We start from the raw sequence: 15,104 nt of genomic DNA, 5'->3' as shown, positions 1-15,104 counted from the left end.
CAGCTCATCAACGAGCGTTTAACAATCCATGTCCCTTAATGTGCACATCCCCTCCCGTGGCGGTTTCCACGGAGGGCGAACTAGGGTGTGAAGCCACTCCCGTAAGTGACTCTACCACAATCACACACACAGCATCACAGCTGTCACATCACCACAACCGTCACAACACAACCACACCAACATCGTCACCACAACACCCATCCTCCGCTGATCAGCAGATAACAACAATTATGAAACAATACAATCTTAATCAATTAATAGTACTGAGTAGGAGAAACCCTACCTTAGCAACAACAGCAATACGGAAACCGAATAATCAGAAAGGCTCCTCTACGAAGTCTTCTCCTATACAATAAACACATAGCACAATCACACATTGCACAATCCCCCTTTTTCCCCAATTCCATATATACAGTAAACCCTCAAAATACATAAATGACATGGGAAATAAGGACTTACCAACAGTAGAATGAAAAATTGAACGCAAGGACTACGACGATTGCACACACAGTGGAGGATTAGGGAGTGATTAGGGAGTGATTAGAGTAATCGTGAAATGATTAGGGTTGTAAAATGACGTTTAGAAACTGACTTTCGATACTAAATAACCCTAAACACTCCCGCATCAAACCGCTGAAATGTTACTCGCCAGACCGGATAACACTCTTGACACTACTCGGCCGAGTAGGCTCTACTCGGTCGAGTACTTTGATCATAAAAATCCATAGTATTACACCTGCCCTGGTATGAAATGTAGAAAACACAGGGCATGTTTAGGCGTGAGTTAGGTGACAACCCGAAGGGGTGTCTCCTGGCTGTTGAAAGTGTTTGTGAAATCGTTTGTAAAAGGGTGTTAAAACCCGCTTTTGTTGGAAAGATCGTTAAGACCGCTTTTATGCTAATATGAAGAACGGGACTCGAAATAATTATCATGTCTTGATAATAGTCGATGTCGGGTTTGGTTTTGCAAGCTTGACATGGATATTTTTGTAAAAAAAGGATGTAAAAAAATCTTTATATGACCTAATTATATTAAGTTCATTGCGTTGTAAAAAAGTGTGAAAAAGTTGCTTGGTATGAACTAATCATATTAAGTTCATTGCTTTGTATTTAGTCAAAGTTTATCATCGTACTCGAGTTAAACCGGCATGGTATGTAGAACCAAGGATGATTATCCATGTATGACTAATATGGTTTTTCAAACGTAAACAAATGAAAAGAGGGCTTTAAAATACCCTTTAAAATGTAATTAACCAAATATTATCACCGAGTCACGGATTAAACCGTCATAGCATGAAGAGCCAAAAGTGAGTATAATTTATGGCAAAAAAATGCTTGTTGTAAAGATGATTTAAAATATTTGAAATGCTAAAAACCGATTGCAAATAAGAAATGAAATGAAGGAAAGACGAATTCAAACACATTTGAGTTCGGACTTGGGGTACCATAAGAGGCGCGAGGCACCTAGTTGTGACTAGGAGCTTCTGCCTTAGGTCAAAACCCGATTTTGGCTCGATCAATCCGTATTTTGGATCATGTTATGCATGTTTTATCATGTTAAAGTCATAAAAACAAATAAAAAGAACATGAAAGAAGAGGACTAAGTACACCCTCATACTTACATGCTAGGTTACTTGACAAGAAATCGACAAAGTGTAAAAACTCGGGAGTCGGAAAACTCGATTTAAAACCGTTTTTGTAAGTATGGAGTGTTGCTTTGCTTTAGTGATGGTGTAGTTGGTCGAAGTGGTAAGTCAAGTGATTTAATGCACGATGATGGTACCAAACAATATGTAAGGCTCGTATTTTCAATCGGTAGCTCGAAAATACGCGCCGTCTTCGAGTTGCCTTATCACTATCATGCATTTGGATTTATGGTTTAATCTATCCTAGGTTTTTTAGGACATTATTGTTGTACTTGACCATCAAGTATACCATGTATACTTAGCATGGAAGCATTGTGAGGTTTGTTTTTTGTGTTTGACTCGGTTTGACTCATTGTTGGAGTCGGGATTTGAGTTTTTAGTCAGTTTTTGGTCCGGTGTCGGTTTTGACTCTAGTTAGTGTCATTGTGACCCCGTCGTCGTGCATAAAACACTCCAGGTATTTTTGAAATATTTTGAAAATATTTTGTTTTCGAAATCGTTTTTGAGTTTTCCTACGCGTAGTTTATATAAACTGTCAATCAAACGAAGCGATTCCTAAGCATGTTGTAGTCCGATAATCATCGGGTGTTTGTTGGGGATTGAAGAGATAACGGGTATCTACACATAGACGTACCCAAGAGCTTGCATCCCGACATTCTAGGAGCATCGTCAGTGATCCAACTAAGTTGAGGGTGTTAAAAGAATCCTCTTTCTCCCTTTTGATTATTGTATTTTATCGCTTTTAGTTATCGTATTAATTGTGCTATTTATGCGATATTTATTGTATTATTGGTAATTATGGAGGGGGATGGGAATATGTATGGAGTTGAATGCCGATGGATGGCCTTTTGTTTGTGTGGATATATTTCTGATAAGAAGTAGACGGTTTCCGTTAATTATGTCAAATTTGAATTTGTATGATTAGATCTATGTTTGGAATTGTTTAGATCTGGATTTTAACATGTTAGTTTGTATAAAGATGAAATCTTTATTTAATATGACATGTTTTTGTGATTTGATTAAATTTAGTTACGGTTTGTAATGTTTAATTGTCACTTTTATATTATAAACTCAGGATAGATTGTTAATATGCAATTACTTAGTAGTATTTTATTAGAATTTTGATATAATTGTTTAATGTTAGTTAGTTAATTGGAAACAATTACGACTACACTTAATAGCTGATTCGGTTTGATACTCTGTTATGCGAATACTTCATAGCATTTTATTAGACCTTTTCATTATATATTAGAAATTTAGAATATACTATTATAGTAGTATGTCTAAAAAATTATAAAACTTTATATTGATACACACTTGACATTATTATACTAGGGACAATGAGTAAGCAAACAAATCTTTTGAGCTTTCTTAAACAAAAAGAACCAGAGCCTGCTACTATTACAAATTTACAACTGATAAAGAAGTTATGCCTAAATCATCAACTCCGGTTATTGATCAAAACACATTTGAAACACAAAGAACTGAAACTCAGGAGAATGAGGACGTTCTTTTGTCTTTGGAGCGTGATCCAGGGTTACGCACACCTATGTGGGATTACCCATATGAGAAGCGGGACTAAATACAAAGGGCTTATTTAAAATTGAGGCCTTATCATCCTATATTAAAAAAATTTCCATTTTCAGGTCCTGATAGTCATCGTCGTCGATTTCAGTCTTTGTGGTATAAAAATTTTCCCAACTGGCTAGAGTATTCAACTTCCCAAGATGCTGTATTTTGTTTGTTGTGCTATTTATTTACAAATAAACCTAATCTTAATACAAAAAATTTCACATTTTATTAGACCTTTTCATTATATATTAGAAATTTAGAATATACTACTATAGTGTTATGCCTAAAAAATTAGAAAACTTTATATTGATACACACTTAACATTATTATACTAAGGACAATGAGTAAGCAAACAAATCTTTTGAACTTTCTTAAACGAAAAGAACCAGAGCCTGCTACTATTACAAATTTACAACTGATAAAGAAGTTATGCCTAAATCATTAACTCCGGTTATTGATCAAAACACATTTGAAACACAAAGAACTGAAACTCAGGAGAATGAGGACCTTCTTTATTCTTTGGAGCATGATCCAGGGTTATGCATACCTATGTGGGATTACCCATATGAGAAGCGGGACTAAATACAAAGGGCTTATTTAAAATTGAAGCCTTATCATCCTATATTAAAAAGTTTTCCATTTTCAGGTCCTGATAGTCATTGTCGTTGATTTCAGTCTTCGTGGTATAAAAAGTTTCCCGACTGGCTAGAGTATTCACCTTCCCAAGATGCTGTATTTTGTTTGTTGTGCTATTTATTTACAAATAAACCTAATCCTAATACAAAAAAAATCACATTTTATTAGACCTTTTCATTATATATTAGAAATTTAGAATATACTACTATAGTATTATGCCTAAAAAATTAGAAAACTTTATATTGATACACACTTAACATTATTATACTAGGGACAATGAGTAAGCAACAAATCTTTTGAACTTTCTTAAACGAAAAGAACCAGAGCTTGCTACTATTACAAATTTACAACTGATAAAGAAGTTATGCCTGAATCATCAACTCCGGTTATTGATCAAAACACATTTGAAACACAAAGAACTGAAACTCAGGAGAATGAGGACCTTCTTTATTCTTTGGAGCATGATCCAGGGTTATGCATACCTATGTGGGATTACCCATATGAGAAGCGGGACTAAATACAAAGGGCTTATTTAAAATTGAAGCCTTATCATCCTATATTAAAAAGTTTTCCATTTTCGAGTCTGATAGTCATTGTCGTTGATTTCGGTCTTCGTGGTATAAAAAGTTTCCCCGGCTAGAGTATTCACCTTCCCAAGATCTTTGTATTTTGTTTGTTGTGCTATTTATTTACAAATAAACCTAATCCTAATACAAAAAAAATCACATTTTATTAGACCTTTTCATTATATATTAGAAATTTAGAATATACTACTATAGTATTATGCCTAAAAAATTAGAAAACTTTATATTGATACACACTTAACATTATTATACTAGGGACAATGAGTAAGCAACAAATCTTTTGAACTTTCTTAAACGAAAAGAACCAGAGCTTGCTACTATTACAAATTTACAACTGATAAAGAAGTTATGCCTGAATCATCAACTCCGGTTATTGATCAAAACACATTTGAAACACAAAGAACTGAAACTCAGGAGAATGAGGACCTTCTTTCATCTTTGGAGCATGATCCAGGGTTATGCATACCTATGTGGGATTACCCATATGAGAAGCGGGACTAAATACAAAGGGCTTATTTAAAATTGAAGCCTTATTATCCTATATTAAAAAGTTTTCCATTTGCAGATCCTGAGAGTCATCGTCATAGATTTCAGTCTTCGTGGTATAAAAAGTTTTCCGACTGGCTAGAGTATTCATCTTCCCAAGATGCTGCATTTTGTTTGTTGTGCTATTTAGTTACAAATAAACCTAATCCTAATACATAAACTTTTACTATGGTTGGTTTTAGCAATTGGAAGAAAGTCAATGATGGAAATAATTGTCCATTTATCACTCATGTGGGTGGAAGTCTTTGTTCGGCACATAATAACTCTGTGAGAGCTAAGCTTGATCTTTTGAATAATCGTGGACATATTCGTCATGCTTTGAGTGCACAAGGAGACAAATAAATAAAAAGAAATCGGCTACGTCTAAGGACCTAAATTGATGTAGTGAGGTTGTTAACCTTACAGTCTTGCCCTCTGAGAGGTCATAATGAGTCGGAAACTTCAGAAAATCAAGGAAATTTCTTAGATTTTCGGAAAGCTTTTGCTAGATATAATGATGATTCAAAAGCCATCGAGAATCCTGATTATAATGCCAAATATGTTGCATTTTCAATCCAGAAAGAGATATTACAGATTATATCAGCCAAAGTTCGCAACCACATTCGAGAAGAAATTGGGGACTCTAAATTTTGCATCATTGTAGATGAGGCTCATGATGAACCTAAGAGAGAGCAAATGGCTATAGTCTTGAGAGTTTTTGACAAGAATGGGTCAATTAGGGAGCGATTTTTGTAACTAGTATGTGTAAACAACACCTCAGCGACAACACTTAAAAGGGAGTTGTGCTTAGTTCTAAAAGACCATAATCTTCTTGTTGAAAACATTCGTGGTCAATGATACGACGGTGCCAGCAACATAAGAGGAGAGTGGAATGGCCTTCAAGCTTTGTTTCTATCTGATTGTCCATATCCTTACTATGTTCATTGTTTTGCTCATCGTTTACAACTCACATTGGTTGCTGCATCTAGAGAGGTAATTTCAGTTCACTAATTTTTTTCGAATTTAAATTTTATCATCAATACTATTAATTCATCTCCAAAACGGCATGATGAGTTACAAGCAAGGAAAGCGATTAAAATTGAAGATCTCTTATTAAGTGGTCAACTTGAAGCTAGTCGAGGTGCTAATCAAATTGGTACATTGAAACGAGCTGGTGACACTCGTTGGGGCTCGCATCTTCCATCAATTCACAGCTTGCTTAATATGTTTGATACAACAATTTTAGTCTTAGAGTGAATTATGGTTGATAAATCATGAACTTCTAATCAACGTGGAGATGCCGATGTTGCTTTAAATCTCATGATTTCCTATGAGTTTGTGTTTATTTCACATTTGATGAAAGAATTGTTGGGCATTACTGATGTTCTTTGTCAAGCATTGAAAAAAAAATCTCAAGACATTGTTAATGTAGTGAAATTAGTCTCAGCCACAAAATCTCTCATTCAAAATTTGAGAGAAGATCGATGGGAAAGCTTTCTAGAGGAGGTGAATCTATTTTGCCAAAAACACGATATTTTGATACCCGAAATGGATGCAATGTATAGCTCGTAAAGGCCGAGCTCGTCGTCAACAAGATCAAATAACAGTGGAGCGTCACTTTCGCATTGACATTTTTTATGTTGCAATTGATAAACAGTTACATGAATTGAATAGCAGGTTCAGCGACAAAGCATTGGAATTTATAACACTTACATCAGTGTTGGAACCTAAGAATGGATATAAAAATTTTGATTGTGATCAAATTTCCACCCTTGTGGAGAAGTTTTATCCATCAGATTTTACATCACAAGAAATGGTTCATTTGAGATATCAATTGCAACATTTTATTTGTGAAGCACAAAATGATGGTAAACTGAAAAATATGTTGATACGTGCATTTTATATAGTCTTTTTAGGCCTTTTCATGCACGTATTTCTATGCTTTTCTCGTAGTTTTATGCTACGAAATGCCCCAAATATGCTACTTTGGTTTATTTTGTCTTAATTGCAGGAACGGACCAAAAAGTAGTGAAATCAAGTCTTTTACCGTCCGATTTGCATGCATTTGGAGAAAGAGTGAATTTGGAGCGGAAATATAGTTGTCTTGGGATGCGTGAAGCCATTTCGGGAGCTAAAAGGACAAGTCAAAGCTTCACTAACGAGAACAAGTAGCTGCTGAAGTTAGTTTTCACTCGATCGAATGCTTTTCTAGTCGATCGAGTGGTTTTAGGTCAAGTAATAAGTCGATCGAGTACTTTAGTTGGTCGATCGACCAGTTTCATATTAGTGTTTAGTCGATCGAGCATTTCTTTTGGTCGATCGAGCGGTTTGAGCCTGAGTTTGCTCGATCGAGTAGTTTAAAACCACTCGATCGAGTAGATTCTCCTACAGGCTTGGGCTTTTTAGTTTATTTCCGTCATTAGGTTAAATAAATCCTATTTTCTTATAAATAGGAAGGTATTTTGGTCATTTGTATGTGTGCTTTTGCTGGCGGCTTCTCCTCTCTTATTATTCCAATACACTGTTTCTGTTACTTTGTTTCTCTCTTATTCCCAGATTTATTACTGTAACTCTTCTTCTCCCTCTTTCCTTTTTAATTGATTCTTGTTCCTTTATTGCTTTTATTATTTCTCTATTTAGTTATCATGTCTTACGTTATTAGATTAGCCATTGCTAGTGTAGTATCCCGAGCCATGCGTAGCTAATTCCTTTAATATGTTAGGACTAGGGAAACCGTGGTAGCAATATGTTAGGATCGACATGATTAGATTAGTTTTGCGACAAGAATTGTATTAAGCAATATAATTGTGATTAGGTTGAATGAATGCATGCAGGAGACCGATTAATTAGTTACCCCCGACCTGGATCGAAAGATTAGAAGGGAAGGCTTGCTTAATTACAATAGGTGATACCTAATTAGGGCGAAAGCTAAGTTAGGGAGACCCTAGGGCGATTAGAGACCGAAAGGGTATAATCGTAGGTTTAAGGACCGAAAGGTGACGACCTCGCTTTTCTTATCAATAATTTAATCGACTCAGTTGACCCGATAGTGTAGCTGCCACGGTAGACCGATTCCTAGCATATTTCTCTCTTTTATCTGATTTACCCCTGTATTTCATCATTATTTTCTCTTGTTTTGATTTCTCTTGCCTTAGTCTCTTTAGTTTAGTTAAAACAATTAAAACCCCCACTGTGACCTTAGACAGACCGAATAGACAAGTAGATAGTAAGCCGCCTCCCTGTGGAAATCGACCCTACTTATCGCTAGCTTTTGTTAGTTATATTTAGGTATTTATTTTTGGTACATAACGACAGTATCAAATTTTGGCGCCGTTGCCGGGGAGGCAACTATTTATTTATTTGTTTAATTCTGTCTGTTTTTAGCCTCAGGGGATTTTTCCCTTGAGGCCGTTCTAATCTTTTTCTTTAGTGCTGTTTTGATAGGCCTTACAGGTTCTACCTAGACAGTTCTAGGTGAAAGTTTGTCAAAGGGAAGGCTTGAGTACCTTTGACCCGTCACCTATGTCCCATTATATGGCACAGTAGGTGATTTACTGCGGGAGATGTGGTGCTGCTGAGCACAATGCAGTTTCTTGTATGGCAGAAAATGACGAGGTCCTCAAGTTCAGGCTTTGGGGACGAGCTAGTCAAGCAGTTGTAGTTGTGCCGCCACATCCACCCTATCAATGGCCACCGCAAAAAGAACCTCCTGATATACAGAAAGAAGAGATTGCGGAGCTGAAATCTCTGTTGGAGGCACTTGCATTCCAAGTGTAAGAAGGTGATAGAGACACTTGTGCGCGATTTGAGAAGCTCGAGTCTGAAATTGCTCAGTTAGTTGCTGAGTCGGATAGTTGGCAACCAGAAGAGGTATACTGTACCGAGATCGGTTTTCCTCATGAAAAAACCGTGTTGCCTAATGCTGAGGATGATTTTTATGACTCGGATGACGAATTTCTATCATATTTCACTGCCTTACACGAGGATTTCAGCGCTGTACAGGAAGAATCACTCGATCGAGTGACTTATATTAATCGATCGAGTGAATTTCCAGAAAAGCCAATTGATCGAGTAGTTCAAATCACTTGATCGAGTGAAATGCAGGAGGAAAGTCCTCGATCGAGTAATAATTCTGCTCGATCGAGTGAGTTGGCCAGCGAGAGCAATGATTTGTTGCTTGGGTTCGTTTTGGATGACAATTTTGATGATGATAGTTGGATACGGTGAGTCGCCCCTATTCAAAGCCGAGTTGGATGCACTTGAGGCTGCGATTTACGGGATGAAATCCACTGAGAAGGGTGACGAAAGGACAGCTGAGTCGGTAATTGCTCCTAGCATGGAAGAGATAATAAATTCCTTTATCTATGATTCCATTGAGAGCAACCTACCTGAGGTAATTAGCGATAAATTTATTGTTGTTAATATTCAAAGTACGCTACCTCGTTTGACTCGTGCTATTTCTTTTAAAGCTATACCCCCTCCCATGTGGACGTATAATTTAACGAATTTTCACCGTCCGTGTCATCTTAATCTTGTTAATCTGAAACGGAGCCCTAATTTATTGTCAATTACTCCTGCGCTCCTTTATTTGTGGATAAATTTAGGAGCTCACATAGGAAATTTGTTAGGCTTAAATTGTTGTACGATTTTATTTCCTATTTCTTTATTCTACTGTGGTGCTACTTACATTTCTGTGTAGCACATGCGCAGATTTATGATTTAATGTTGCGCGCTTTGAGCTGTTTTGATTATGACTGTTTAGAGAGGCTCGAAGAAAAAGAATGTCGAGTTGGGACCTGACTGAAGCTAGCGCTACCCGGGAGGCAACTCGGAGTTTTTATTTTGCATTTTTATTTCATTTCAGTTGTAATAAATGGTTTTCATACCATAGACTATATCATTATGCTTGTTTTGTTAGTTTGCGGGCTGTTTTTATTGCGTTTTGCAGGAACACACTGAGGATCACTCGATCGAGTACTTTTTGTACTCGATCGAGCAATTTTGCTGATAAATCCTCTCGATCGAGCAGTTGTCCTACTCGATCGAGCACCTGCAAAGAGAGAACTACTCGATCGACCTAATTTCCTTTCGATCGAGCAGTTTTAGACGCCCATTTCACTCGATCGACTACTGTTCGAGTGCCATCGAGTGTTTTTTACTTGGATTAGCTTCCTGTGACGGTATTCCGGGCCCTTAGAAACCTCCCATGTTCACGGTCGGTTTGGGGAGGTCCCTCTTTCACGTATCTTGTAAGCTTTCCGTATTTATTCTCTTCTTCCTTTTAGTTTGCATTTCCTTTCCATGTTTTGGTACAATGGGGGCATTGTACAGTTTGGTTTGGGGAGGTTATGCATCCATATCTGTTCTGCATATTGTTTTTATTGCATTTCTGTTGTCACGTTTAATTTTCGTTTGCATTGTTGTTTATTCTTATAAAATTTAAAATCCCATAAAAATTTGAAAATTAGAAAAATTCAAAAATTTTCACATTTATTTAGCATATAGGTTGAGTCGGAACGGTTGATTTCAATGATGAAATTGCACTGTATTTTGTCTTTTTGCTTAAGCATTGCAATAAACTGTTATCTTTTTAGCTTTGTCTTTTGCATATCTACCAGTTAATATTAAAATTTAGCTGAACGAATAGACTTGACCTGAAATTTTGGCAACCTACTTATAATTTCTAAGGATTAGAGCCTTATAAACTGGTGTCATTTATGACCAGTTTCATGTAGGATTGTGAGTAGTTACTCCTTGTATAGCATGTTCATTAATTTGCACGTATATGAAATTCAATTGCTTTTTGCCATCATACATTCGGGTTAGTGGTTGGTGTCACATGCAGGGAGGTGCTTACAATTTCCCTTTCTTTCATTCTTACCCATTTAACTCCACATTAGCCAAATTTGCCTGTTGACCCTTAGCTACATCCCAAATTTAGCCTGCCTTGTCAAGCTAGTTTAGTGTATGTTTTGCGGTATATATTTCATTGTGCAAAGTTTGGCTCGTATTCTGTTGATTCGGAGTTGGTAATCTAAGAAGAAAGGGAGGATGATGAAAAAAGACGTGAAAAAGAAGAAAAAAAGAAAAAAAAAAGGAATTCAAAAAAAAAGGAATTCAAAAAAAAATTAGAAAAAAGAAAAAATAGAAAGAAAAGTTTTCGAAAAAAGAGATGTTGTTTGATGAGACGGTTTCGCTCCTATACTTTATCTATATCATTTGAGGAGTATTTTCAGTTCGGTTTGGTGAGTGTTATGCCAAATGAAGGACACTCGTGTTTAATTCATAATTGAGTTAGAAATGGATGTTGTTATATGGTTTTGTTTAGGTACTAGCTTGATCACCTATACCTCCACATTCCCATAAATGTTTTGCCTTTTCTTACCCATTGCCTCACTTTACCATATTTTTGTAAGCCCTCGGCTGTGACAGGACCTTGTTTGGTTGGAATGTGTGTACGGTAGCTAGAATTGTCTATCATATTAGTTGCATGCATATTTATGTGGGTCGTAGTTTAGGTGAGCGACTATTTTTGTTTCTCTCTTATATATATATGTTCACCCTTTGCTTCATGAGAGAAGAGTGACCCGTGAGAGTCCATTATTAAGGTCTTGCAAGGTCGACGGTTCAGCTTTATTATAAACATCTTATAACTCGTTTGCATTTGACTGTTTGCTATAAGTGTTAGTTTGTTTGCATTAAATTGGTTTAAGTGGGCATTTGTAGCTAGCTCTGAGTTATCTTTTCCGTTCCATTAGTTTGCATTTAAGTTTACTCGAGGACGAGTAAAGGTTTGGTTTGGGGAGATTTGATACGTGCATTTTATATAGTCTTTTTAGGCCTCTTCATGCACGTATTTCTATGCTTTTCTCGTAGTTTTATGCTACGAAATGCCCCGAATATGCTACTTTGGTTTATTTTGTCTTAATTGCAGGAACGGACCAAAAAGTAGTGAAATCAAGTCTTTTACCGTCCGATTTGCATGCATTTGGAGGAAGAGTGAATTTGGAGCGGAAATATAGTTGTCTTGGGATGCGTGAAGCCATTTCGGGAGCTAAAAGGACAAGTCAAAGCTTCACTAACGAGAACAAGTAGCTGCTGATGTTAGTTTTCACTCGATCGAATGCTTTTCTAGTCGATCGAGTGGTTTTAGGTCAAGTAATAAGTCGATCGAGTACTTTAGTTGGTCGATCGACCAGTTTCATATTAGTGTTTAGTCGATCGAGCATTTCTTTTGGTCGATCGAGCGGTTTGAGCCTGAGTTTGCTCGATCGAGTAGTTTAAAACCACTCGATCGAGTAGATTCTCCTACGGGCTTGGGCTTTTTAGTTTATTTCCGTCATTAGGTTAAATAAATCCTATTTTCTTATAAATAGGAAGGTATTTCGTCATTTGTATGTGTGCTTTTGCTGGGGGCTTCTCCTCTCTTATTATTCCAATACACTGTTTCTGTTACTTTGTTTCTCTCTTATTCCCGGATTTATTACTGTAACTCTTCTTCTCCCTCTTTCCCTTTTAATTGATTCTTGTTCCTTTATTGCTTTTATTATTTCTCTATTTAGTTATCATGTCTTACGTTATTAGATTAGCCATTGCTAGTGTAGTATCCCGAGCCATGCGTAGCTAATTCCTTTAATATGTTAGGACTAGGGAAACCGTGGTAGCATATGTTAGGATCGACATGATTAGATTAGTTTTGCGACAAGAATTGTATTAAGCAATATAATTGTGATTAGGTTGAATGAATGCATGCAGGAGACCGATTAATTAGTTACCCCCGACCTGGATCGAAAGATTGGAAGGGAAGGCTTGCTTAATTACAATAGGTGATACCTAATTAGGGCGAAAGCTAAGTTAGGGAGATCCTAAGGCGATTAGAGACCGAAAGGGTATAATCGTAGGTTTAAGGACCGAAAGGTGACGACCTCGCTCTTCTTATCAATAATTTAATCGACTCAGTTGACCCGATAGTGTAGCTGCCACGGTAGACCGATTCCTAGCATATTTCTCTCTTTTATCTGATTTACCCCTGTATTTCATCATTATTTTCTCTTGTTTTGATTTCTCTTGCCTTAATCTCTTTAGTTTAGTTAAAACAATTAAAACCCCCACTGTGACCTTAGACAGACCGAATAGACAAGTAGATAGTAAACCGCCTCCCTGTGGAGATCGACCCTACTTATCGCTAGCTTATGTTAGTTATATTTAGGTATTTATTTTTGGTACATAACGACCGTATCATATGTCAACTCTTCAAGATCTTTGTCAGTACTTGGCGGAGATAGAAAAGTTAGATGTGTATTTTCTTTTTGATAGATTAATACGACTTGTCTTGACTCTTCCTGTTTCTACGGCAACCAGTGAAAGAGCGTTTTCTGCAATGAAGATAATGAAGACAAGGCTTCGCAACAAGATGGATGATAAGTTTCTTGCATATAGCCTGGTTATTTATACTGAGAGAGAAAATTCAAAATCTTTTAGTTTAGAGGCTATAATTGACGATTTTAAATCTGTCAAAGACCATCGAGTATTGTTTGATTTGTAGGACTTTTTTTACTAATATACTAATTTTAATAAGTTTGTTTACATGATTCTTTTTAACAAGTCGAAATAGTACTAGTTCTCTTCGGCCCTCGTCATGAAATCATCCAAGATCCGCCACTGAACCTAGATTCCTTCGTTGTTGCATTGGTTTGTTTACGTTTGGATTAAATTGCATGATTAATGTGCTTGGCATTGTTTGCTTATTTATGGTTTTTATTGCAATTGTTATTGTAGTCTAACCCATGTTTGTTTACATCGCTTGAGTAAGAATTTCCTTCCCTTCTCTTTGGTTGTTTATTTGTTAGAGTAGCTAATGAACGCACATGCTAAAATAACTTGGACAAAGTAATTTTTGCATTAAATATGACGTAGCATTGATTGTCACATGTTAGGGTTTAATATGATTGGATGCATACGACAAATACTAGTTCAATTAAATTGGCCATTATTTGACTAAGTATAGGCCGTTGTTTACAACGGGCGGGGTTGGGTGTTTGAATGAACTTCCCATCACGTACCCACGCACGAACCCTTTTCTCAAAAGGTTTCTAAATTCTCCTAAAACTTAGTGGCGACTCCATGTTTTGAAAACCCCCGTGGATACAAATTCCCACATCCACAATGTAGGATCTTGTTTGATTCGTCGTTACGAGTAGATTCAAAATATCAAACTTCTTTATAAATTTTACAAATATGTAGCTAAAAATATTTACGATTGAAAACGTGCGTTGGCAAATGTAAAAAAGTAAATGTACCAAATGGAATTGAATGGAGGGAGTATATGTTAAGTTTAATGTAGCATATCTGATGTATAATTCTTTTTTCCTCGGTTATGGCCGGATCATTAAACTTTTATAAGTGGATATTTGAGATGGGCTTTATAAGTCTACTTATTTTAATATTTTTAATGTGCTATGTAGTATGTACTTGTGTTGGCCATGTTAAGCAGTCCGGTTTGTTAGCTTAAAACATTTTGTGATTATCAAGTACGAGTATGAACCAGATAAGCTTAAGGCGCAAGTTGTATGTTTAGCTCCCTTTTATAAAAGTCATATGAAGCAACTCATATATTATATGAGGACCACCGCCCGTCAAACGGATCTAGTGGGTCAAATCATTGGTCGGGTTAGAATATGGATCATGTTAAATACAAAAAATTAAGTGACACGGGTTACTTGTCTGGTCAAGGTAACTATACGTTAATTTGTGACCTTTTTCTGTGTTATCTTGATGATTCGAGAATTTTTTTTCATACTAATCATTTCTCATATACCTTTACAGTTAAAGGTTGAATATATTCAATACTAGGTTGAAAGTACGTGCGTTGCAACGGGGTAATCAACTTAATTATAATTATAATGAAAAAAAAGTTATAATGCTTTAATGTTTACATCCTATGTCTAATCATTTGTTTACATATGATTAAAATATCTATTTCAAAGAAAATAAAATATAAATTAATACATAGGATGAATATGGTAGAAAACTCTTTGTTGATACTTAACATTGAATTAGTTTAGTGATAATTTGAAATCACATCATATAAATTACATATACGGGATAATGTTTTATTGGTACGGATAATTCTCTCTTTTTA

This window comes from Silene latifolia, chromosome Y, assembly GCF_048544455.1.
Source record: "Silene latifolia isolate original U9 population chromosome Y, ASM4854445v1, whole genome shotgun sequence".
Classification (NCBI taxonomy): domain Eukaryota; kingdom Viridiplantae; phylum Streptophyta; class Magnoliopsida; order Caryophyllales; family Caryophyllaceae; genus Silene; species Silene latifolia.
This window is presented reverse-complemented; position numbering follows the sequence as displayed.